This window comes from Protopterus annectens, chromosome 13.part0, assembly GCF_019279795.1.
Source record: "Protopterus annectens isolate FY-2018-M chromosome 13.part0, PAN1.0, whole genome shotgun sequence".
NCBI classification, from domain to species: Eukaryota; Metazoa; Chordata; order Ceratodontiformes; family Protopteridae; genus Protopterus; species Protopterus annectens.
The window spans coordinates 206,685,385-206,711,901 of record NC_056747.1 but is presented as its reverse complement, the minus strand read 5'-3'; the positions used below and the strand labels follow the sequence as shown (position 1 = coordinate 206,711,901).

The 26,517-nt window shown below is 38.6% G+C and overlaps 1 protein-coding gene across 1 annotated transcript in view; it reads right to left on the bottom strand.

Annotated features, from left to right (window-relative positions):
* LOC122787158 (hyaluronan and proteoglycan link protein 4-like) overlaps positions 1-20,058 on the bottom strand; it is a 370,129-nt gene extending 350,071 nt beyond the window's left edge. Inside the window, exon 1 of the mRNA XM_044053734.1 lies at positions 19,872-20,058. The gene's annotated coding sequence lies outside the window, so the exon portion shown is untranslated. The remainder of the gene's footprint in view (positions 1-19,871) is intronic.
* Between the last annotated feature and the right edge of the window lie 6,459 nt (positions 20,059-26,517).

Here is a 26,517-nt window from a genome sequence, read left to right as displayed (position 1 = left end):
AGTCAGACACACTGATGTCCTGCTGACCAGGCTGAACAAGGAGAGGGTGACTGTGAGCTGTCTATCGGGAGCTAGGATCCGCCACATAACACACGCACTCAAGTCACTCCAAAGCAAGTACAAATATGACTCCATCATTGTCCATGCTGGTGTGAATGACCTGAGATGTACCTCCCTGGACTACATGAAAAGAGGCATTGAGGAGCTCTCCGATTATGTAGCCCAGGCTGGTATGACCCTGACCCTTAGCAGCATCTTGCCCTCACCAAGAATGATACCACAATACAAAGACAAGATGATCAGCTTTAATAATTGGCTTAAGTACTGGTGTCATTCTAAGGGGATCCAATGTCTGTCTGCCGGGGATGACATGTTGGACAAGCCACGCTGCTTCGCAAGGGATGGCTTACACCTGCCACCATTGGGCTTCCGGATATTGGCTAAGGCTCTTGCCACCCCCATACTGCCTTTTTTAGGCAAGGCTCAAAAGACAAACCCACCTCCTTAGAAAACAAAAATGGAAAAAAAACTAAGGGTAATGCTGCTCAACGCCAGAAGTCTAAATCTCAAGATGCAGGCACTCGATGCACTCCTCAGCATGGAGAACATCGACGTCTGTGCAGTAACTGAAACCTGGTTCAAGGCTCCTGAGAGCACCCCAGCACTACCAGGCTATACCTCGTATCATGCTTTTCAGCCCCAAAACCCAAGCTGAACCACAAAGGGAGGGGGAGTGTCCATATTCATCAAGGACACCCACACCTCCAGGTTAGTAGCAACACATGAAGCATCAGAGACCATACAGGTGCAACTAAACATAGGCAAATCTGCTATACAACTGGTAGCATGTTACAGACCACCCTCCCAATCTCAAGAACCCCACTCTGCCTTCCTGAAGACATTGAAGGATATGAATGTATCACAAAATACCAATATACTGGGAGACTTCAACTACCCAAACATAGATTGGGTACATTATTCTAGCCCTAATACCCTAGCGAAAAGGTTCCTGGAATTCATAAATTCAAATGCACTGGAACAATTAGTCACCTCTCCCACTAGGGGAGATAATATACTAGACCTGATCATCACAAACATGGGGACAAAATGCTCCACACCAGAAGTATACCCCTCACTAGTGAGATCTGACCACAAACTAATCACCCTGGATATACATATCCCACCTCCACCCCCAGCACAAAAGACCACAGTGAAAAACTTCTCAAAAGCAGACTTCACTCTTCTTAAGACTGAGATGGTATCCTTTAAACCCACTGTGCCAGTGGATACCACATCCCACAATGCCTTCTATGGACATCTCCAAGAATGCATGGATCATGCAATCCCAAATAAATCCAAGTCCCTCTCCACCAAAGGCAAGCAAGCGTCCTGTCTGGTGGACCTCAGCCATTAAACAATTGTATAACAAAAGAAGGAAGCTACTGCACGTCAGAGCACAATCCCATGAAGGGAAGACATCTCTGATCAACATTAGCAGAAAACTACGTTCTCTCATAAAAACATCCAAGGCCAACTTTGAGAGAAAAATAGCTAAGAACAATAAAGATAACCACAAAGCCTTCTTCAGCTATGTTAGAAACCTGGGCGGAAACCCTCAGATATGCTCAGAGTTGGTTCACAACAACAAAAAATACACTGAACCCACAGATATTGCCAACATTCTGGCTGACAGGTTCAGTGCAAATTTCTCCCCTCCCTCACCCCCAAAAGAAGAAATACTTATCCCAGCTGCATGTAATCTCCCTGTCATCTCAGATGTCCAAGTGAGAACTGCCCTAAACAAAGCTAAAAACACAGCATCAATGGGACCTGATGGTATCCCGGGTTGCGTGTTATGTAAACTCCAAGAGGAGCTAAACCCACACATAAAAATGCTATTTAACCTTAGCCTTACTTCGGGATATGTACCTGAACACTGGCGTACAGCAACAGTGGTCCCACTCCACAAAGGGGGTGCCTCTACAGACCCTGGAAACTACCGCCCCATAAGCTTAACCAGCCTGGTTTGCAAAGCTATGGAAAGAATCATTATGGAACTCATAAACAGAGACATAGGAGACCTACAGACACTTGACCCCACCCAGTTCGGCTTTGTAAAGGGCAGATCCTGCCTTTTGAACCTGGTTGACTTTTTCAAAACAGTCACTAGAACCATTGATGAGGGCAAAGCAGTCCATACAGCCTACCTGGACTTGGCTAAGGCCTTCGACACAATACCCCACTCAGGCATCATAGATAAGCTCAACTGCTTAAACGTAAACCCTTATGTCACTAGATGGGTTGCAAACTGGCTAAAGGACAGAACCCATAAAGTTAAAATTGCTGGAGCAATGTCAGACTCAAAGCCAGTCACAAGTGGTGTCCCACAGGGATCTGTCCTGGGACCCCTCTTGTTCGGCATTTATTTCTCAGATGTTAAAGCAAACATGGGAGGGCTGTGGCTGACAAAGTTCGCAGATGACTGCAAACTAGGCGCCATAGTCGATACACCAGCGGACACATACATCCTACAAAAAGGCCTCACAGAAACGGACAACTGGTGCCGGAGTCACGGCCTTAAACTAAATGCCAAAAAATGTATAGTCATCCCCTTTGGGAAAAACAAAGCACCCACAAATTATCACATAGACAGCAACCCAGTGAGTACAGAAAAAGTAATCAGAGACCTAGGGACCCAAGTCGACAGCGACCTCTCATTTGACACCCACGTTGCCAAAGTGGTTAGAAAAACATTCTACCTTGCACACCTCATCATGAAGGGATTCACATCCAGATCCAAGGATGCCATTGTACCCCTATACTCCTCCCTCATCAGACCCATGATTGAGTACAATGCCCCATTTGGTATGTACCTCACCCGGCATTTGCAACAGCTGGAGAGACCACAAAAGTACCTCGCCAAGAGGATCAAGGGTCTCCAACATATGTCTTATTCTGCCAGACTAAAGAAACATCAGCTCTATTCAGTAGCATACCGCCTGCTCAGAGGTGATCTCTGCCTGACGTACAAGGCCATGTCCAATCAGGATCTGATGGACATGCTCCACCTCAAAAAATCCAAAAACATCAGGACCACGATAGCTAAAGACTTAAACCTCGGCACAAGTATGAATAGGACATGCTGGAGGGATAGATTCATAACCCAGAGGCTTCCCATGCTTTGGAACAAGATCCCAGTTCGTATTAGGCAGAGCCCCTCACTGACTCTCTTCAAGTGAAATCTTGATGAGTGGATGGGAGATCGTAAGTTTACCTCAGGAGTCACATCTGTGTCACTGCTAGACAGGGCCACAGTAAGCTAATTCTATTATATAAGGGGACCTTCATTGTGTCACTAGTAGACAGAGGCACAGTATTCTAAATGTATTCTGTACATTTTTTGTACCATTTCATGGGGTGGCAAAAGCCACATCACTATGGCTAGGCTTACAAATGCCCCAGGGCAGATAGCCTAGTACTATACTATATATATATATATATATATATATATATATATATATATATATATATATATATTTTTTTTTTTTTTTTCACTTTAGAATCTCGAAAAAGTGCAATACCGAGTTTCAGTTTTCCGAAATTCAAATTCCGAAACCTTACAAGCCCAAAACACCACAAGCGCGAAAGTTAAAATCCCAAACATACACTACAAAGACAACACACACATACACACACTCCCCCCCAAACAATCAAACATACAATCCTAAAATACAAATAAGCAGGGGGACAAGACCCCCTGCACCCCCCATGTGGAGGCTGCACCCCCCTACCCCCCTACTTATATATTCTAAATCTGAGACCGCACAATTACATACACAAAGGTAACTCACACCCACACATTTCACCGCCCCTTGCACACACACATCACAACCAAAATACACACTAACATACACTACAGCTCATAACCTACACACTCACACTCATACAGACTTACCTGCACTTAGATCCATTCATACACTGCAACATCAGAAGCTCAGAAAGTCAGGATTTCAAATTTCGCACTTCTGGTGTTTCGCGATTTCAAGCTTTCAGGCTTAGAATTTCGGAAAACTGAAATTCAGTATTTCAGTTTTTCAAAATTCTAAAGGGAACCCATATATATATATATATATATATTAACTGTAAGATAAATAGGCATAAGAAGATGATCTTCATAAGGAATATGGATAAGATACATACATTTGGTCACTATATTACTCGAGTTATTCCATGCCTCTGCAGCAAACATAAGGGCATCTGGGAACAAAACTCAATGCCCTAAGGGGAAAGAGCCTCTCAAGATTTTGCCCTTCAATATAGAGCAGCCTTTCTAATGAGGTGAAAAGTAGCCAAAGAGTACAGTCCTTCAAAGCTGCATGAAATTAATATTTATGCACTCAAACTAACTATAATTGTTTTCATAAAAGAGGTTAAAATGTCTTATCTCACTGGGTACACTCTTTACCAATGTTACATTCCTTATTTATTGTACTTGATCCTCAACCAACTCACCAATGCTGTCACTTAGACTGTTTCTTTCACAAGGGTCAACACAAATATAATTACAAGATCCTGTTCCAGTTCAAACTTTTCACCTAAAGCATTGTGCTACATTTTTAGCCTTATTCCCTTACATGGAATGTGTATCTTTACTGTACTTTACACTGTTAAATCTTAATGCCTCTAATGACTGTATATATATATATATATATATATATATATATATATATATATATATATATTACATTGTTGTGTCTAAGTTTGCAATAGTCAATGTAACCAGGTCATGACTAAACTGGAAATAAATAAATAAACAAGCAAGCTTACACCATTAACTTGAGGTCCTCAGTAGCCAAATGGCCTGAACACTGGATCACTAACTATAAAACTGTGACAACTACATCAAATTATAAAAGTAAATGGCAGATACTTTGAGTGAAAATGAAGTTTGTTGACCGAATTGGAGTTCCTGAGTAATACTGTTATCATTTAAAAGGAAACAGCAATGACAGCATTAGATGGGAATTTTTATATTGTAAGCTCACCGCAGTGGTTCGTACTGGCTCTGGGCCACAGAGGGATAAAGTCCCTAACTAGGACTTAGGTGACCCGAGTATTGATTAGCAACTCTGGCACTTGAGGACCCAAATGGGAAGTGGGGTTGGAGTCAGAGAATGACCCTGACCTACCTTTCCTGGGTGAAGAGAGAGAGAGCCTAAATTTACCACACTGGAGACACCTGTCAAGGGACAGGTTTTCTTCATGCAACAATAGTGAGGACATGTGCTTGGTCTCTGCCAAGCCACAAATATGGTCAGCTTCATCTGTTTATAAGAGGATATACACACTCTCAGGTGAGGGCACTGCATACCCCTGCATTGTCAAGTGTACAAACAAGCACATACTGTAATAGATGAGCTTGGGTCATAGACAATAAATAATCATGATAACTGATTGGATGATGGCCTTCTTTGACCAGTAATCATAACATATAAGGAAAAAATGGGCCAAGTTTACTAGGAAACAATTGGCGATTGTTAGGAAATGGGAACTTCTTCTTCTTCTACTTTCCGATTATTCCCAGTTAGGGGTCGCCACAGCAGATCACCTGTCTGCTCATAACTGGCAGTGGAGTTTTACAGTATCGACTTGCCAGGCCGGTGCCCAACCTTCCACAGAAGGCACACACGCACTCACACCTAGGGCCAATTTAGAGTGTCCAATCCACCTACAGCATGTCTTTGGGATGTGGGAGGAAACCCATGCGACCACAGGGAGGACATGCAGACTCCACACAGAAGGCACCCCAGCCAAGGATTGAACTGGAGAACCTCTTGCTGTGAGGTGGCAACGCTAACCGCTGCACCTCCGTGGCCACCCCATTGTTGGGAAATGGGAACAAAAAGACTAAAATAAAATCACTGCTGTTGCTTAGTAGTAAGATCGCTCCCTGATAGTTCCAAGATTTGGGTTTCAGTCCTGACTTTCTCAAACTGTCTGTTTGAAGTCTGTATGTATTTCTTGTGTATCTGTAGGTCTTCTCTGAGTTTTCCAGTTTCTTCCAAGTTTCCAAAATGTGCTGCTTGACTGACTACACCAAATCTTCTAAATATTGTTTTTAACTTTGCCATCACAGCCTAAGTTGTGGCTGAAATGTTCAATGACTACCCACTTACCAGGTTAACAGATGACAAAATTACATTAAATTAGGCAAAATGACAACTTGTCTCTAATTTATTATTATTTATTTATTTAATGTTTGTTTATCGGGATAGTCCATCTAGGTGGTTGCCCTTTTTCAGAGGAGGCCCAGGGTAAAACCCCCACAAATTACAGCTTACAAAACATGCATCAGTAGTCAGAGACATTAACTTGTGACATAAATACACACAAATCAGCTGTTATATAAACAGGAGTAAAAATGCAATTAAGAAGGTTTATACAGTTGTTCAGATTAAGAATACACAAGTTATACAAAGAGTACTCAGAGATTTCATAAGGATAGTGACAGTACTTTAGGTACACAAGTATTTACAAAGAATATATTTACAAGTTTGTTTCCAAGTTTGCTGCACTTAATAGCTGGTTAGAGTTAAGGTGTGGTAGAGCATTAGCAGTGGTTAACCAGGGGTTATACAGGAGCATAGCAGGAGTCTGATATGTGGTTTTTCAGAAGAATTTTGAATAGTGAGTGGTTAGTGGTTGTTATGATGTTTTGGGAGATTGCATTCCAAGTTCTGGAAATCTGGTTAGAGTATAGGGAGTCGCCATGCTAGTTGTTAACTTTCATAACTTGTTATAGAAATTTATTTGAGGATCTTAGCTGTCTCTTGGTAGTTTGAGGTTAAAGAATGCTGCAGAGTGCTGGGCACTTTTCTGGCTGGTATATTAAGGCATGGGTTGGATTAGTTATGTGAGAGTTAGGAGGTTGGGTAGTTCAAGCCAACTGAGCTGCCATGAGGTAATACAGTAATTTGTTTTATATGAGGAATTATTGGCAAATCTGGCTATTTTATTGCAGCAGGCTTCTAGTTTAGATTGATCTGTTTTTTTTCAGTTGGTGAAAATGGGAGAAGTGCAAAGGAGGATAGAGAGTAAATGGGTCCTGGCAATGGACTGACTTGAGGGGTTGGTGAGATATGATTTAATTCTATATAAAGAGCCTAGTTTAATATGGACTTTTTATAATGAGAGAGATGTTTGTCAAATTTCAAGTTCTTGTCTATAGTAATTCCAGGTAGCTTAGTGTGTGAGACCAGTTCCATATTAGTGTTATCAGCTGAATGTATTTGGAAGAGAAATTGTAAGTCAAGGGTTTTGTTGTTTGAGGAGATAATAAGTTTATTTATTTTTTGGCATTTAGGATTAGCTGGTAGTCTCACAGCCATGCTTCTACTGCCATGAAAGAAAGATGGCTTGTTTTTTGTAGGCTAGTTAGTGAGGGGACTGAAGAGATGAGTCTGGAATCATCTGCATATTGTATGATTGGGGCAAGATTAGTAGCAGTATGTAGTTTATTGGTAAATATACTAAATAGGGGTGGACCAAGGATGGAGTCCTGTGGTACCCCTGATGTGACTGGTAGTAGTGAGTAGAGTTCACATTGCCATTTTACAGCTTGCTGACGGTCTGTTAGGTAGTTTTGAAACCAAATAAGGGTAGAATTGCTTAGTTTCTGTGACTGGAGTTCAATCAACAGTTTTTGATGAGAGATAGTGTCAAATGCTTTTGACATGTCTAGGAAAATTGTGGAAACCAGTTGACCATTATTTCTGAATTGGTTAATGGTATTTGTAAAGTGTAAAAAAGCTGTGGTAGTACTGTGTTGTGGTAGGAAGCCATGTTGGGTGTTGGTGAGAAGGTTATTGGATAAAAGGCGGTTCGTTAGGAGTGGATGCGTTTTTCTAGGACTTTGGATAGGGGTGATAAGATAGTGATTGGTCAGTAGTTAGAAATGTCTGTGCAGGCACCTCCTTGGTGAAGAGGTAGGATGTACGAGATTTTCCAGATTTTAGGAACATACTGTTCTTTTATTGAGTGATTTATCAGGATGGACATTGAGTAGGCTAGAGTTTTAGCAGCTATCTTAAGGTATTCTGTGGGCAGGTTGTCAGCAGCAAGGGAGGCTGGTTTAAGTTTGCTTAGCAATTTTTTTATGGTACTGGTCTGGATGGGTTTAAATGAGAAGCCATTGGGAGTTATGTTAGGAACTACCGGGCTGGTTAGCGGTGTGTTACTGGAGTTTTTGGTTAAGTTTAGGATGGAGTTTGTGAAATAGTTATTAAATTGGGTGGATTAGCTGTCTTTTGTATTTATATTGGGGTTGAAGAATGACCTTGATGCAAAAGGTGATTTAAAGTGGCCCAGAATTCTTGGGAGTTGTTTTGGTATTTTAGTTAACATGTGATGTAGTCATTTTTTGTTATTTTTACCTCTTTCTTGGCTCTATTTCTGAGTTGTTTGTAATAGTCTAGGGTGGCATGGCTTTTATTTGACTGGTACTGGGCCCAAGCTTTGTCCCTGGTTCTAAGAAGTTGCTTTTTTGGTTAGCCAGTGAGCATAGTTTCTTTTTATTTGAATAGTTCTAAAAGGTGCTTGAGTGTTTAGTATATCTAGGAAAAGTATTGTTAAAATATGATATGGCTGAATCTAGTGGGAGTGTGGTCAATGGGGTCCAGTCACATTGTCGGAGGACAGATATGAATGTCTGAGGAGAGAAGGTTTTTTTTTTTGTTACGGATGTGTTTATATGTAATGGTTTTGGTGGAGTTTTGTTTTTTTCTAAGTAGGTAGGTAGGTGAGTGATCACTTATACTGTCTGGGAGGCAACCTGATTGCCCGGCTAGTGATGGTTTATTAGTTAAAATCCAGTCTAGTATGCAGTGGCTCTTGTTTTTTTGTTTTTTTGTCTATTCTGGTTGGAGTTAGTATCAGCTGGGAGAAGCCATGCAAGTTTATAAAATCTGTGGGATTATCTGAGGCAAAGGTTTTCCAGGCTGAGTTAAAGTCAGCTATAACTACTGTTTCTTGTGAGGTAAGCTAAGGATAGCCAGTGAAGGAAGTTCTCAGTGATGTTGGGATTATTTCTAGGTGGGATGTATACAGCTATAATGGTGATGAATTTATTGGGGTTTATTTGTAGTCTGGTGAAAACCTCTTCAGTATTATTGAATTCTGGTGGGTTTGGATTTATTATTTCAATTTTTAGGGTATTTTTATAAATAATAGCAATGCCTCCACTACATTTGTTTGGTCTGTCCTGCCTATATATACTGCAGCCAGAAGGTAGAATTTCATTATTATGTACCTCAGGTTTTAGTCAGGTTTCAGTAATGACAGCTATGTCTGGAGAGTAAAGTGCTAGGGATGCATGAACTTCTTGTATTTTATTTGTTAGGCTTCTGGGGTCCATTTTAGAAGTAGCAGGTTAGAAGGGTTGTGGGTTAGGTTGGAAGTATTTAAGGTATTATGTATGTGTGGCATGTTTACAACACACTGGGTTGACTTGGGGCCTGGGTTTGGGTGGACATCTCCACTCAGCTTTATGTTTGATTTTAAGTGTTGAGGGGTTTGCATAGTTGTGTATTAGTTTGGTGCATTTGCAAAGTAATTAGGCTGCAGCATCTTGATGTAAATATCTGCATGTAAGTAGAGTTATTTCGGTAGTATTAAAGAGACTTGGTGCTACTGGGAAATAGAGTTCTTTGGTATGTAAGGGAGAAGAGTGTGGTATGGTTGGTGAGATACAGATGGTTAGTGGGTAGTCTTGGTAGGATGTCAGTATAGATAGTATAGACAGGAGAAAAAGAAGAGGTGTGTGAAAATGAATCCTAGTCGGAAGGATAGGACTGTGAGTTAAAGAGGTATTATGTGGGATATGAAGGAGGCTGGAGGAAGTGTTAGAAGTAGGCTATAGAGTGTTGGGTTAATAAGGTGTGGCAGTATAGTAGTTGTTGTGGATTGGTTACTTTGAGTAAGGGGTAGAGTAGTGAGTGGAATGACAAGTTTAAAATACTACTTTAAGAAAATAGTCCAGCTGTCATAAAATAAAGAAAAAAACACTGCAAGTCATTTCTTCTAATATGCAACAGGTCTTTGGTAAGGATATAACCTTCAATAAAATACTGCTGGATAGAGGGATTAAATGGTATAATACCATTAATTATACCTAAGTGGAATGTTATAATACCATATAACCCTTAGCTATCTCCTTACTAACATACCCCACCATGCCGGTGTCCAAGGAGCTCTGGGACAAAACTGGGTTGGGTTGCATGACTAAGCTTATAAAGACTCTGGGGGTCATTAGCCAAGTATAGACCTATGAACCTATGAGGCTATGAATATGAGTTTATTTATTAATTTAAGTTTCTTTACCAGGATAATACACTGATCACTGTTGGCCAATTACAGGTACATCCAGGGTGAATGCAAATACAATGATAAAATTAATACAGTCAGATTCTGGTACATACATATTACAAACAGTTTCAAGGCTTACAAGTAATAGAGCATTTGTTAAGAGGTTTAAGCATAATACAAACAAATGTGTTGAATCTTTCTTACCTTTACAAATCCAAACACATGCCTCACAACAGTACAGATTTTCGCAGAATGTTCAGATTTTTTGCTTCATATTTTTGGTCTATTTTCTCATAAACTTGTGGTTTTCTGGCAATTCACTGTCAAATCATTGAGAGTTGAAGTCAGAAAATAATGACAGACATTTGACTTTCAGACTTCATACCCTTCAGAAAATTTATGCTAATGCAAAATCTGTTATTCTGTCAACTTTCTAAGTCTGTAAGGGCAATATTTAAAAAGGGTCCCATTTTAGGCCTTTGTCCCCCCATTATTTATGCCTTTGTCCAGATTTCTTGTTCAAAGAGGTTGAGAGGTATGATCCATACAAACACACACATACGTACATGAATTAGAAGTGAATCTGAATGAGGTTGTTGTAGGACTATGAAGTGGAAGGCAGTTGTAAGAGTTAATGAGATTTAGATGATGTGCCCTATCTGAGAACATTTATATTTAGCTTGTTCAGGAAGATTTTGTTTTGAGTTGCAACCTAAAATCAGAATGGGGGTTAGTCTTTTAGAGGGTTAGAAAGTGCTTCTCAGAGTTTAGATAGATGCCAATGTGGAAAATGCATGGTTGATGCAAGGTAGTGCAGTTAATGGAGTCAGTGGATTGGAAGGTAACTGTGATACTTCTGAGGTTATATGAGGAGGTTTTGTTCAGCATTTCTCAGGAAGTGGAGAAAATGTTTCTTGGGTTATGGCTTTGTAGAGTAGTTAACCAAGCAGGATAGTTAATCACTGCCTTACAGGAATCAGGACTTCTTCCATTTCTTAAAGATAGATCCAACAACTGTAGCAAGAGAACAGATCTTTGTGGTGTATCCAGTGGATTTGGTGTGTTCCTATTTCTTAAAGATACTCATAAAAGTCATTAAGAAAAAAAAATAAGTTAAGATGAAATAAAATATATGCAGTAGATATAGGCAGATGGGATAATGTTTCCATTTCTAGAATAAACAGAACTGGAGACATTATTTTAATATTAAAGACAGAAACAGAGTGCAATTAATTCCAAATGACTTAATGAGGAAAATATATCAACCATGTGGAAGGCGGAATAGTACCACCTCGAGATAAACACAAATGTTTCTGCCTTTTACAATTTTTGCAATACATTTTTTATGTCACTTTATTTTCTTTTTATACTTATTATGTAAGCAGAACTGAATAACATCAGGGATGTTGTTATGACAAGCTGTTGTAATTCCTGTTTCCATTCATAAAGGGGACTGACCCTAGACAACAACAATAATAACAATCACAGCTATTCTGAAGCTCCTGACTTTATCAACTACAAAGGAGTTTGTGATCAGTTTGAAGGACAGCACCACTAAACAGAAGTTTAATTTTACTGTAAAACAGCACCATAATACTGAAATATAATCAGATTGTAAATCAGAACCACTATGGAGAAATGTAATCAGATTGTAAGATAACACCATTATAGAGAACTGTAGCCAGCTCGTATGACAGCACCACTATACAGGAACGTAATCAGATTGCATGACAGCACTACTATAACAAAGTGTAATCAGATTGTAAGATAACACCACTATAGAGAACTGTAGACAGATCGTATGACAGCACCGCTATACAGAATCGTAATCAGATTGCATGACAGCACTACTATAACAAAGTGTAATCAGATTGTAAGATAACACCACTATAGAGAACTGTAGCCAGATCGTATGATAGCACCGCTATACAGAATCGTAATCAGATTGCATGACAGCACTACTATAACAAAGTGTAATCCGATTGTAAGATAACACCACTATAGAGAACTGTAGCCAGCTCGTATGACAGCACCACTACACAGGAACGTAATCAGATTGCATGACAGCACTACTAAAACAAAGTGTAATCAGATTGTAAGATAACACCACTATAGAGAACTGTAGCCAGATCGTATGACAGCACCGCTATACAGAATCGTAATCAGATTGCATGACAGCACTACTATAACAAAGTGTTATCCGATTGTAAGATAACACCACTATAGAGAACTGTAGCCAGATCGTATGACAGCACTGCTATACAGGAACGTAATCAGATTGCATGACAGCACTACTATAACAAAGTGTTATCCGATTGTAAGATAACACCACTATAGAGAACTGTAGCCAGATCGTATGATAGCACCGCTATACAGGAACGTAATCAGATTGCATGACAGCACTACTATAACAAAGTGTAATCAGATTGTAAGATAACACCACTATAGAGAACTGTAGACAGATCGTATGACAGCACCGCTATACAGAATCGTAATCAGATTGCATGACAGCACTACTATAACAAAGTGTAATCAGATTGTAAGATAACACCACTATAGAGAACTGTAGCCAGCTCGTATGACAGCACCACTACACAGGAACGTAATCAGATTGCATGACAGCACTACTAAAACAAAGTGTAATCAGATTGTAAGATAACACCACTATAGAGAATCATAGCCAGATCGTATGACAGCACCGCTATACAGAATCGTAATCAGATTGCATGACAGCACTACTAAAACAAAGTGTAATCAGATTGTAAGATAACACCACTATAGAGAACTGTAGCCAGATCGTATGACAGCACCGCTATACAGAATCGTAATCAGATTGCATGACAGCACTACTATAACAAAGTGTTATCCGATTGTAAGATAACACCACTATAGAGAACTGTAGCCAGATCGTATGATAGCACCGCTATACAGGAACGTAATCAGATTGCATGACAGCACTACTATAACAAAGTGTAATCAGATTGTAAGATAACACCACTATAGAGAACTGTAGCCAGATCGTATGATAGCACCACTATACAGAATCGTAATCAGATTGCATGACAGCACTACTATAACAAAGTATAATCAGATTGTAAGATAACACCACTATAGAGAACTGTAGCCAGATTGTATGACAGCACCACTATACAGAAACGTAATCAGATTGCAAGATAAAACCATTATGCAGCAGTGCAGTCAGACTGTACAGCACCAGTATGCAGAACTGCAATCAGATTGTAAGACAGCAGCACTGTACTGAAGTGTATTCAGATTGTACGACAGCACTACTAAACAGAAGTGCAATCAAATTGTAAGACATCACCATCTATACTAAAGTGCAGACTGATTGTGAGACAGTGCCGCTGCAGAAAAGTGCGATCAGATTGTAACACATCACCACTACACTGACGTGATCGGACTGTAAGACATCACCACTACACTAACATGTAATCAGACTTTAAGACAGCACCTTATACAGAAGTAAAATCAGATTGTAAGACATTACCACTACACTGACATGTGAACAGAGTCTAATCAGATTATAAGACATCACCACTACACTGACATGTGATCAGATTGTAAGACATCACTACTACATTGACATGTGATCAGATTGTGATCTGATTGTAAGACAGCACTTTATACAGAAGTCTAATCAAATTGTAAAACACCACTACAGTGACATGTGATTAGACTGTAAGACAGCACCTTATACAGAAGTGTAATCAGATTGTAAGACATCACCACTACACTGACGTGATCAGATTGTAAGAATCACCACTACACTTACATGTGATCAGATTGTAAGACATCACCACTACACTGACATGTGAACAGAGTCTAATCAGATTATAAGACATCACCACTACACTGACATGTGATTAGACTGTAAGACAGCACCTTATACAGAAGTGTAATCAGACTGGAAGACATCATCACTACACTGACTAGTGATCAGATTGTAAGACATCACCACTACACTGACATGTGATTAGACTGTAAGACAGCACCTTATACAGAAGTGTAATCAGACTGCAAGACATCACCACTACACTGACTTGTGATCAGATTGTAAGACATCACCACTACACTGACATGTGGTTAGACTGTAAGACAGCACCTTATACAGAAGTGTAATCAGATTGCAAGACATCACCACTACATTGGCTTGTGATCAGATTGTAAGACATCACCACTACACTGACATGTGATTAGACTGTAAGACAACACCTTATACAGAAGTGTATTCAGATTGCAAGATATCACCAGTACACTGACTTGTGATCAGATTGTAAAACATCACCACTACATTGACATGTGATTAGACTGTAAGACAGCACCTTATACAGAAGTGTAATCAGATTGTAAGACATCACCACTACATTTACATGTCATCAGATTGTAAGACAGCACTTTATACAGAAGTGTAATCAGATTGTAAGACATCACCACTACATTTACATGTCATCAGATTGTAAGACATCACCACTACACTGACTTGTGATCAGATTATAAGACATCACCACTACACTGACGTGATCAGAATGTAAGACTTCATCATCTATACTGAAGTGTAGCTGTACTATATGAAAGCGATGTAAGTATGTATATATGTAAATATATAGAAATTTAGTTAAGTTAAACAACAACTATTATGGGATTAAAGAGGTGATAATTGTGGATGTTATATTGGGGTTATATGACACTAAGTTATGGATATTATATCAAGGTTGATTAAAACAAGCACATTGCTGCTCGAGAAAGAGAAAACAACTGCATGGTAAATTCATGGACTTCTTAAAGCCCACTGAGGAAAAGTGTATTCCATGTAAGAAAGCAAGATTTGGAGGAAGAAATCTGGAAAATCATGATATAAATATACCAAAACTGATAAAGAAGGAAACAACAAATAATGCTGACTGATTAATCGTAAGAAATAGGCTGTTACAAGAGCAGCAGGACATTACATCAATAAGCTATTCAAAAGACTAAAATAACTCTGGAGAAGATGCTGTGGTGGTCTGCATATCCCATGTGGGTAATGCCTTGTATTCTTTTTATGATTAACCTCTGTGGACATTTCAGTTGTTGAATATGTCTGGTCAGGTACATGCTGAAGGAAGCATTGTAATCAATGATTGGCCCAATAAGGGCTGAGTACAGCAAAACAATGATGTCCTTGGACCTGAATGCTATACCCTTGCTTATAAACTTTGCAGTATAGAATGATTTCCTTACAGCAGTAGACACACGATGTCAAAGGCCAAGTCACTGTCCACATATGTTCCCAAGTTCCGAACCACTGAGTCTACTCTTACGGGTGCATTGTCTATGTGGTAATTTCCCGAGGTTGCCAGATTTTAAAGGGATACTATTATACATTTGTTGACATTCAGTTTTAGACCACAGCTCTGGCACAATTATAAGTGTGTGACAAGTCATCTTGGACAAAATTAGTGTATTTGGGGGGATTCTATGACTGTGCAAACTTGTCGTCATTAACAAACCTGGCCATCTATAAGCCATTGATGTTAGCCTCGACTTCTGAAATGTAGATGCCAAAAAGAAGTGGCCCCAGCACTGAGCCCTGAGAGACTCCACTAGTGATTGAACTTTTTGTGGAGATAGAATCCCCCCTCTTGATTGCCTGTGTCCTAGCTGTGAGCCAGTTGGCTATCCTCCAGGTACATAGGAGTTTACTCACAGTTTCACGAGTTTGCCAACAATGCTCCAATGTTAAGATGTATTGGGGGGGGTGAAACACCTCCCCCTAAGTAAGATACTTTAGAATGGTTGAGGTGGTGGTGGTCTGTTTTAATGCTGAATTTCTGTGCATGGAGCAGCAGGGGTTTTTTTTTTGGGGGGGGGGGTTGTTGTAGCTTTATTGTTTGCCAGGTATGTGGTGTTGCAATTGGACACTTCAATTATACATTTTTTCAGACGTGTGTGTGTGTGTGTGTGTGTGTGTGTGTGTGTGTGTGTGTGTGTGTGTGTGTGTGTGTGTGTGTGTGTGTGTGTGTGTGTGTGTGTGTGTGTGTGTGTGTGTGTGTGTGTGTGTGTGTATGTACATGCGTTATTTTGTGTATCCTTCACAAAGGCAAACTTTTGGAGAATTTCTTGGGTTTGCTTTGGCAATCCAGTGTGAGGAGATTTTTTTTTTTTTGTATAGATGGTGTGTGTTGTTGAAGATGTTTCATCAACAATATGTGACTCATTTGTTAGGTATTTTGAAGAATGATGAATTGCATACATGTATGATCCTCATATTCAACAGATACAACTGTATGATTCCATATGCCATGATTTTATGTAGCGCTTCAAGGATGCCACTTTTTCAATATTAGTCACTCTTAGATATACCCAATTATACATTTCAATAACAATGTTCATCCATATAAATGGGCACCCCTTAATTCAAATTCAGTATCACAGGAATAAATTAAGCTTAAACGACTTGCAGGGAATCCCATTAAATGGGACAATAAATGTAATTGCACATGCAAATGGCACAATCACAATGTAGCTCAGTCAGAAAATGTTGAGCATAAAATGTTGACTATAGACACCTTTTCATGTTTGGGGGTGAAGGCAAAAATCTCACAAAAATTTTCCATTTTGAGAATTTGCTTTCCACAGCTCCCTAACTCCATAATGGTAAACTCCATTATAATGTCATCAGAAAACAAGGGACACAGGAAAGGCCTTCATTTTCCTTATTTCAAGATTCAGATTTTCTGACTGCAATAGATTGTATTTCATTATTCATAAGGGTTCCTGAAATTTTAGTCCCAGGCCTGTAGAATGCTCAGAACTTAGCAAAAAGACATTAATTTCAATTTTAGAATGCAGTGTAATTTCAAACAACTGGATCCACTCAAACCAAGTGAACATAAATGGTCACAGAAATGCTAAGGTACAAATTTTAAAATCACTACTTTTGTTTAAAAATACCGTTACATTGATTACAGTGACAATGCCAGTCAAAATATAATCAGGGAAGTGCGGGTAAAGCTGAACCTTGTTAACCCCATGAGAGACATCATTTCCTAAAGAGATTTATCAGAGAAGCAGAACAGGACAGGTTGCCATGGTGCATCCAATTAGCTGCATCAAATGTGTAATACTGCTGTTTTAGAGGGGAAATTATCATCAGCCAGAAATAAAACATCACTACATCACCATGTATTTATCAGAAATCCATTTGTTTATTGTAACATTATTTTTCTTCTGAAGGTACAGTGTTATTATGAATAATATGCATTTGCATATGGGATGAAGTATAGACAATTTACAAACAATGAATGCACTTTATAAAGTTCCTTGACTGCTTTGATGTCCAGAGAACATTGCATACTGTGTAAAAAGTCAACTAAGGAATATAACCATTATGATGCATTACGACAGGCTAACTATGCATTGTTCCATAAGCACAGATCATGGAAAAGCATATCAGCATGCTCCAGAGTTAAATTAGACGGGATTTCATGCTACCATATGACTACCATCATTAAAACACTGCATTAAACAACTCCAGCAGCAGTAAAAGCAAATAGAGATCTGAGATGTATTTGTTCATAATGTGCCCACTACACCGGTTTTAGGGTATGCATAAAATACCTGCATGCCACCTTTTTCAACATGTTCACACTCAGATATGTATCCTCTCTTTTGACGCTGCAGCCTTGTTTCACTAAGGAAGTGAAATATATCTCAACTTCAATTTGTTTTTTAAACTAGGAAGAAAATTGTGATCAAACAGAATGGGCATAATTAGAGTTAATATGTTAAGCTATGGGTATATCAACTACCACAAATAGGTATGAATTGAAAAGATGAAAAAAATTGTTCTACAGTTAAAGAATGCTTCAGTTGTATCCTGCTGAAGGAAGGAGCAGCTTGAAAAGATACTGAATATAGTTTTGCAGTTATATTAGGAAGAGTTTTGATCAGATATGCTTTAATATAAGTTGCAAAGTAATTAATACTAAATATGGAGTGTGATGGCACCACGCCATGGGGTGCCTTCTTTTTGATACCCATGACAGCACATGTAGGCAGATATCAAAGAAGTCATGGGTGGCAACCTAGCCCGTGGTAGAATATAAATCTGTGGTTTACAGAGGTTAAAAAGGGTTCCTGTAGCAACCCTGCGAGACAAGTTTTATCAAAGTCACTCATGTGAGATGTCCAGTACTTCTAATCAGTGCAACAGTTGTATGACATGGCTTTCCAGTGCTGCCAATATATATATATATATATATATATATATATATATATATATATATATATATATATATATATATGTATATATAGAGAGATAGATATTATTGTGGGATGGACTGGAATGAAAAGTGTTCCCTTATCACCTGAGGAAAAAGATTCTCCAGTGAATATGACAGTGCAGAAAATATACAGAATGATAACCCATTCAAATCTTCTCATGTTAAGAGTCAGACCTCAAAGAAAGAAGATCAGAAATCATTCACTGCAAAAACAATCTAGCTGGGGTAACTGCACATGCAGGATGCTTATTTTTCACCCTCCATTAAAGTATTCAGCCATTTCAAGATGATGCTTGCTGCAGACTTGAAACCTGGTAATAATAGTAATTTCATGACTGAGGCAGCTGTACATTACTTCACACAAAATAGCTCAGCATATAAGCAGAATTTTGTACTGAGTAAGCTCTGTTCATATGCTGCCTAGTGACTTCATAAACAGGCTAGCACATCACTGATTCCTATGTGTTCCCACTATGAGACACAACATGTGCTGGGATTTATACTCACAGCAGCTTCCAGATTCACAGTTCACATTCAGACATGCAGCTCACTCTGTTTTTCATAGTATTAATAAATTCTTGGTTTATCCCAGAACTTCACAGGTTTGATTCCAACAGTCTCCTCCTCACATCCAGACAATACATTTAAAATCTTGTTCTAAAAGTCATGAGTGAACATCAAGGGTTCTGTGACAATTTACATTTCTGGCAACAGTCTAGCACCATGAAACTTTCTCTAGAGTATTGAGTGCAATATATTCTACCAGTAGTCCCATTTAAATTTAGCTCACCTTTCCCTAACTTTACTTCAGCACCATGCAGTTGTTATAAGTTAATGCAAAAGGTACAAAACTTGCTGTTTTAAAGGCCACACAAAACAATAAGTAAAAATACTTCGCACAGTTTCAGCATTTACAACTGTATTTTGTACATAGCATCTGGGGATACATTTCAGCTGCATTCATAACCAGCACAGACAGGTCATCCTTGTTGTTTGCTTCCCTGGCCTGTCACACAGATAGACCATAAGCCTGTAAAACTGGCTTGAAAAGCCAGAATCGATGGGAAAAATGGTCCCTCTGCAGGAAGGGATGGCTATTTCACAGCCACCACGCTCCTGAGCCCCAGTTTACTGCAGTAACTCTCGGAACTGCAGCTTCAAGGTTGCAACCTAACAAGAGCAGGTACTGCACCAAAACTCAGCTAGAAAGTAATATACACTTACCGTTCTCTGTACTGCAGAGAAAGAGAAAAACTGAGAAAAGGAAGAAATAGCATCAAAACTATGCAAATAGTTGCTCTCAATGTTCTGGAGGCTCTGCAGATTATTTTCTTCCAACTAACACATTTTCTTTCAGTGCTTTTTTTTTCCCTTCTCCCTAGCACAGCTGACGCATACTGAAATGCTGAAGGTACAGCAGAATTTTCCCAAGTCAGCAAAGTCTTTTAAAGTAAGAGAAGAAAGTGTGAAAGAAAAGAACACTATGCTTATACTGACGGTCACACAGAGTATTACACAGTTGTGGTACTTATCAAACTAAGAAATTAGCAGATTTTTTTTTATAACAATCCTAGTGCTTTATTTGAAAGCTTTGATCACAAAGACAGATTTAAAGATGACTTAGTGAAGGACACCAGCAATTAAACTAGGCTGTAAAAATCACTGCTGTTTATAAGCAGGAAAAACTCAATTATTAAACAGCTAGTAGCAGATAAATTACATACAAGAAATAGTCATTATTTAAAGCATTTGTCAATGCACTACCATAAACATTGTTTCATATTTTATTACGCTTTGCATCATTTTCTTATAACTGCAAATCTTCAAACGTTACATGAGCTATTGTCCTATGACAACATATAGTGCCCTCCTGAGCTTCATGTTTCACTGTCACTATAATGACACTCTGTGTGACATCAGAAAGAACCACTCCAGCAGAAAACTGTTGGCTCTTATAGGTCACATGTGATATTGCAGACAGTTAGGTAATTCTTCTAATGATATATATATACTAATTAGACTAATCAGACCTGGAAATCTTTACTTTCAGACTGAATACTGCTTTGTATTTCATGATATTTTTGTTTTCACGCTATTTGAACAGTAATGACCAAAACTGGTAATTTCAAAGAATAATGTTTTGACTTAAATTTTGTTACAAGGAACTCTTCCAGTGAGATATAAGCTTTTTTCTGAAAGATTTTGAGAGGTTACCTTAAAATAATCTCCAGAAAACTGCATACACAACACATAACTAACAAAGATTTGTCAATGCTGAGTTTTGTTTTGTTTTGTTTTTACACTGGAATGACAGTGTAGGAATAGTGAGTAAAGCTGTGGTGTTTGCAAAATCATATAGTTACAGAATGTTAGAACAACTTGGCAGAATCAATTTGCAAAGGAGATTTGCAATTAATATTTTTTCTATATTGAAATGCAGTGTGATAAACTTGCAAAAGAGGAACTTTACTCTGCTAGAAGATGAGCAATTCTATGCAGAACGGAACAGGAACACTTCAGTTACAAATAATAGATTCATTTTTGGATTAGTTATGGCCTTGTGTGGCAGTATCAGAAATGCACCTAATGCACTCCAACTGTTAATAGAACACTGGATTCACTTTTCTACTGCATTGCAATTTTCTGGTTATAAAATGTGAACAATGTCCATACCATACCAAACTCATATCTCTTGGATTTTTATAGATTCATAGGTGTAATCTAGGCTAACAACCACTAGGACCCTTATAATCCTAATCGTGTAACCCAGATATGACCCACAAATTTGATTTTTAAAGGGGGTGATTTACTGACTGCCTCGGTCCATCAGAGACATAGGCGCCAGACCAGGGCTGAATTTCTAATTACCCATTCATCAGTCCAAGTTTTACATAAATAGGGATGGGGGAATTCTGCTTCAAATGGAAGAGGAGTCTGTTCCATAGAATGGGAATTCTCTGAGAAACATATCTGTCTCTTCAATATGTCCTGTTTATATCACAAGCAAAATTTAGGTATTTTAATCTAGTAGACCTGATGCTGTTCATTTTGTGGATTTGCAAAAGGTTCATCAAAAAAGGACCCAGGGATGTCTTGTGTGCCAGGCAAAGATCACCTCTCAGAAGTCTGTATGATAATGAGTATAGAGACAGGGCTTTGAGGTGATCAACGTATGACATTGTGTTTACTCCCTGTATTCTTTTAACAAGGAACCTTTGTGGATGTTCCAGTTGCTGCATTTGTCTGGTCAGATACATACCGAAGGGGGCACTATACTCTATGATGGGACTGATAACAGGCAAGTACAAGTACAATGGTATGATGACCTCTCTGGACCTAGATGCCATGCCATTGCTTATAAGATGAGCAACATAGAAGGATTTTCTTACCACCTTGGATACATGTTGGTAGAAGGCTAGGTTATTGTCTACATGAGTTCACAGTTCCCTAACTAATAAATCAACTTTTAGAGGTGTTTTATTGACATAATTACCCAGCATGCCCAACTTCCCAAAAAGTACTATAATGCATTTCTTGGTATTGAGCTTTAAGCCATGGCTTTGGCACCAACAGTTTGTCTGTGTTAGATCTTCCTAAAGGGTGTTCTCATCATTGGGAGAGTCAGTGACTGCTCCTGTTTTGCAAACATCTGCAAACTTGGTTAGCTAGAGGCCTTTGCCACTGACATCCAAGACGTAGGTACCAAAGAGGACTGGGCCTAGCACAGAGCTCAGAGGAATTCCACTGGTGACTGGCCTCTTTGTTGAGGAATTCCACTGGTGACTGGCCTCTTTGTTGTGGTGGCCTCACCAATTCTAACCTCCTAGGGCCATTCAGTAGTGAGCCAGCTAGCTATGTGTTATAAAGGGGTTTATCCAAGCTCCATAAGTTTGTTGACAATGCTTAAGTGAGGTATTGTATCAAATGTTTTAGCCAGATCTAGATCTGCGGTATGCACTGTTTTCCCCTCATATGTTGCCTTAGTGACCTTTTCAAGAAGTCCACCAGATTCAGTAAGCATGATATGGGGAGTCTATGAGCCTGATCATATGCTTCCACCAATTCTAAATCATTATATTTCTCTTTGTTTTGTCTGAAGTATTGCTGATTGATCTAAATACAAAATATATAAAATCTGCTTGTGGCACAACATACCTAAATCTCAAAATATTGAAAATTTGGAATTTGCCATTCTTCACAATTGCATGATCCTAGCACTGGTATACATAAATTGCAGAAGGCATGAGGGGTTCTGGAGGAACTTGCCCCCTGCATAAAATTGGATTATCTTTCAATATATTGAGTTTCATTATTTTGACATTTTGATTCTTATATATTTTGTATGTTAGATTGTTTGATATTGATATACACCTACAGTATCCCTCTCTCTCTCTCTCTGTATATATATATATATATATATATATATATATATATATATATATATATATATATACAGGCACACACACACACACACACACACACACACACACACACACACACACACACACACACACACACACACACACACACACACACACACACACACACACACACACACACACACACACACACACACACACCCAGCACATACAGCCACTATATAGCTCAATCTATAGCCTCTTGGGATCTATATATATATATATATATATATATATATATATATAGTTATATAATATCTATGTATATCTATATATATATATATATATATATATATATATATATATATATATATATATATATACATTGATCTCAAAAGATCAAAAGCCAAAACAGCAAAACAAAAAACACATTTTCTGCACCATGCATCCCCATGTACACCCCTTCTTAACTTAACTTAACTATAACTTCTTAACTACATATACCATCTTCAAGATCACTCTACAGTGGGGAAAGGAGAATTCCCTGATCCCAACTGTTCACAATCTGCATGATCAAGTGAGTTTTGATCACTTCTGCCAGTATAAAAAACATTCAACATTACAAATGTTCGATCATAACGAAGATTCTCATATGAGATTTCTGGTGCTTGAGTTAAGATTTATTATGCAGACATTACTGGAACAGGTTAAGCTATGATCTGCAGACACTGCCGCTACCTATGAACTCCCCAAAGCCATGTGAGCACAACTAGGCTGGGCTATGTTAATCTTCAAACACGACTGCCAATGAGCTATTCATCTGCTTCCTGGGTATGGCAGTTAAAGATCTCACTACTGTACGATGCTGACCTGCACAAACTACTTGAGCAGACTGAGCTATATACTGATTGTACATGTGAATAGGGGATTATGAGGGTAAGAACTGACTGATTCTGCAAATACACTTCAGAAAGGGTAAGGAACTTACTGAGTCATTGTTTTGACTGAAGATGTTACATGGCTGCTTACATGGTCAGAGGGCATTTATGTATAGAATGAAATACTGAGCATCTCTCTGAAGAAAAAGGCTCCTGAAACTTTTCTCCTTCAAAACTTTGAGGAGTTGTTATTCCATAAGGAAGTAATTTGTGGATATGTGGGGTATATATATATATATATATATATATATATATATATATATATATATATATATATGTGTGTGTGTGTGTGTGTGTGTGTGTGTGTGTGTGTGTGTTATGACGCTAGTCCATGAGCAATGAAAGTACCTCCTCAAACATTTTTCTCTTCAAAAGTTCAAGAAGAAAAAATTCCCCTTTTTAATTTTGAATGCACCCAGTCAGCAGTTACATACATTAATGACATTGACTTGTAAACATATTCCCAATAACCAGCTACTTTTTTTCATCACAGCTGCCATTGTCTTCAGACTTCCCACTCCATGCTCCCAGTGATCCCTAACCCTGTAGCTCCCACACCTCAGAATCTCCCTGGTGTGACCCACGCCATGAGGGATCCCCTGTCAGTGGGGTGCCAACTCATGGATGCCACCATTTCACTTCAGGCTGGCTGTATTGTAATGTTGCTGCAATTAATGGATCAATATAGAACAGACTATGTATATACTTATATATGTGGCTGGGGGGTGCCTTTAAAGGAGTTTAGGTAAGGTGAAAACAGAAATCCTTTGTCTGGCCAGTTCCAGTAGTATGAAGAAGACTAGTGTATATATCACTCCTTGTCAGTTTTAGTTATTGGTCGGATGAAAGAGTAATGGTGCGGGGGGGGTGAGTTCTAGCATGGCATTCTCATAGTGCAAATATTCAAGTAAAGGTATGCCTGGACTCTGACTGAGGTTTAAAGGATGAATATTAGTAAGTGACAAGCAAGCAAATAGTAATTCTTAGTGACTCATGGGTGATACAGGCAACAGAAGCCCATGGGTTAGGATGGTGGCCTAATGGTTAAGGTGTTTGCCTTACAGACACAAGGTGCAGGGTTTGAGTCTCACAAGGGATAATTGGCTAGGTTTAAAATGGCTCATAAGGGCAGTTAGCCTAGTATTAATTTATGAACCTATGTAATGAAACTTATGGCATCTAAATTTTTCAAACTTTCTGTTGTAAAAGATTTATGAGTTCATGCACCCTACAAAGTTTGGTAGGTATATTTACCACCCCACTGAATAATTTGGAACTACCACCGATTAGTGTTTAAAGGTATGGAAAAGATATAGGCTTTTAGGATAATGATTGTTATATTTTAAAAAGGGAGTTGCAGGGTACCCTAAGATGGTGGGATTTATATACGGATTTTCATTCCCTTCTGCATTTACAGAGATATCTATGAACACTGTAAATAAAAAAAAAACACTTTTGAATGGCGTTATGTTTCATTGTTAAGCTGTTTAATGTACAGGATTTTTTTCAAACAAAATAATGTTGCAAAAATAAAAGAACACGTGCACTAAAGTGCAGGCAGTTTTATTAGACTTGAAACGGACACACCACATTGATAAGTAGGAGGGCAGGGAAGAAAAAGGGTAAAAAGAATGGGGGTGGACAACGCGACAATTACTAAAGTGCTATATAAGGGTATTACTAGCCAACAAAAGGGCTCAGATTCAGCTTGTAAAAACACTATATTTTAGAAAGGATAGTTGGACCCTGGAGTGGTGCACTACATGGGAGACACTTTTAGAGTTTCCTGTATTATATTGAGAAAAGCATGCACACGAAATAAGGGCAGCAGATGTACAGGAAGTAAACAGGAGGCCAGAAATCCAAGCTGGATTTTACAGACCTTTGTTTTTCTTCCGTCAGCTTGTTCATATGTTTGCGTATATCCCATAAACCACAGGGCACCTTGAAAGTGCACTGCACCAAAAGAAGGAAGACACTTAACAAACCATAAGAAGTTGCTTGATTTGGGTACTAATGCATATGATACCAAAGAAGTGTAATGCAGGAGAAAATGATACTCTGGAGTTGGCAGCAGATGATGTGGAAAAAAACAACAAATATGCATGCGCTTCACCTCTTATTGTGCATCTGCATTATCATCAAGAAGTTCTTAGCACACCTTTCCTTCTATGCAGGTTTCACATCAGGAATTAAAAGTCTTATATTACAGAAACGTGCAAAACATAATACTTATCCAAAGTTTGAAAAAAAGGTGCAAACAAGTCAGTTATACAGTAAAGATTAGACTGTCAAGGTTACAGAGAGCAGAGCATATGCAGAGAGCTTAGATTTTATCACATCATACTTTTTCAACCAGTTTTCATGTTGCTAAGGCATGTCTCAGTTTCAAAGTTTCTAAGTAGCATACAAGCCACAGTGGTATATAACCTATGTCATGCATATGCAACCTGTTAAGTATGAATAGAACTGATGGTGGAACTTCTTTCAAAACCTTAGAAGTATTTGCCATTATAGTGACAAATCTTTTGAGAGTTTTATCAAACAATCATGGGTGACATGATTCACAAGCTT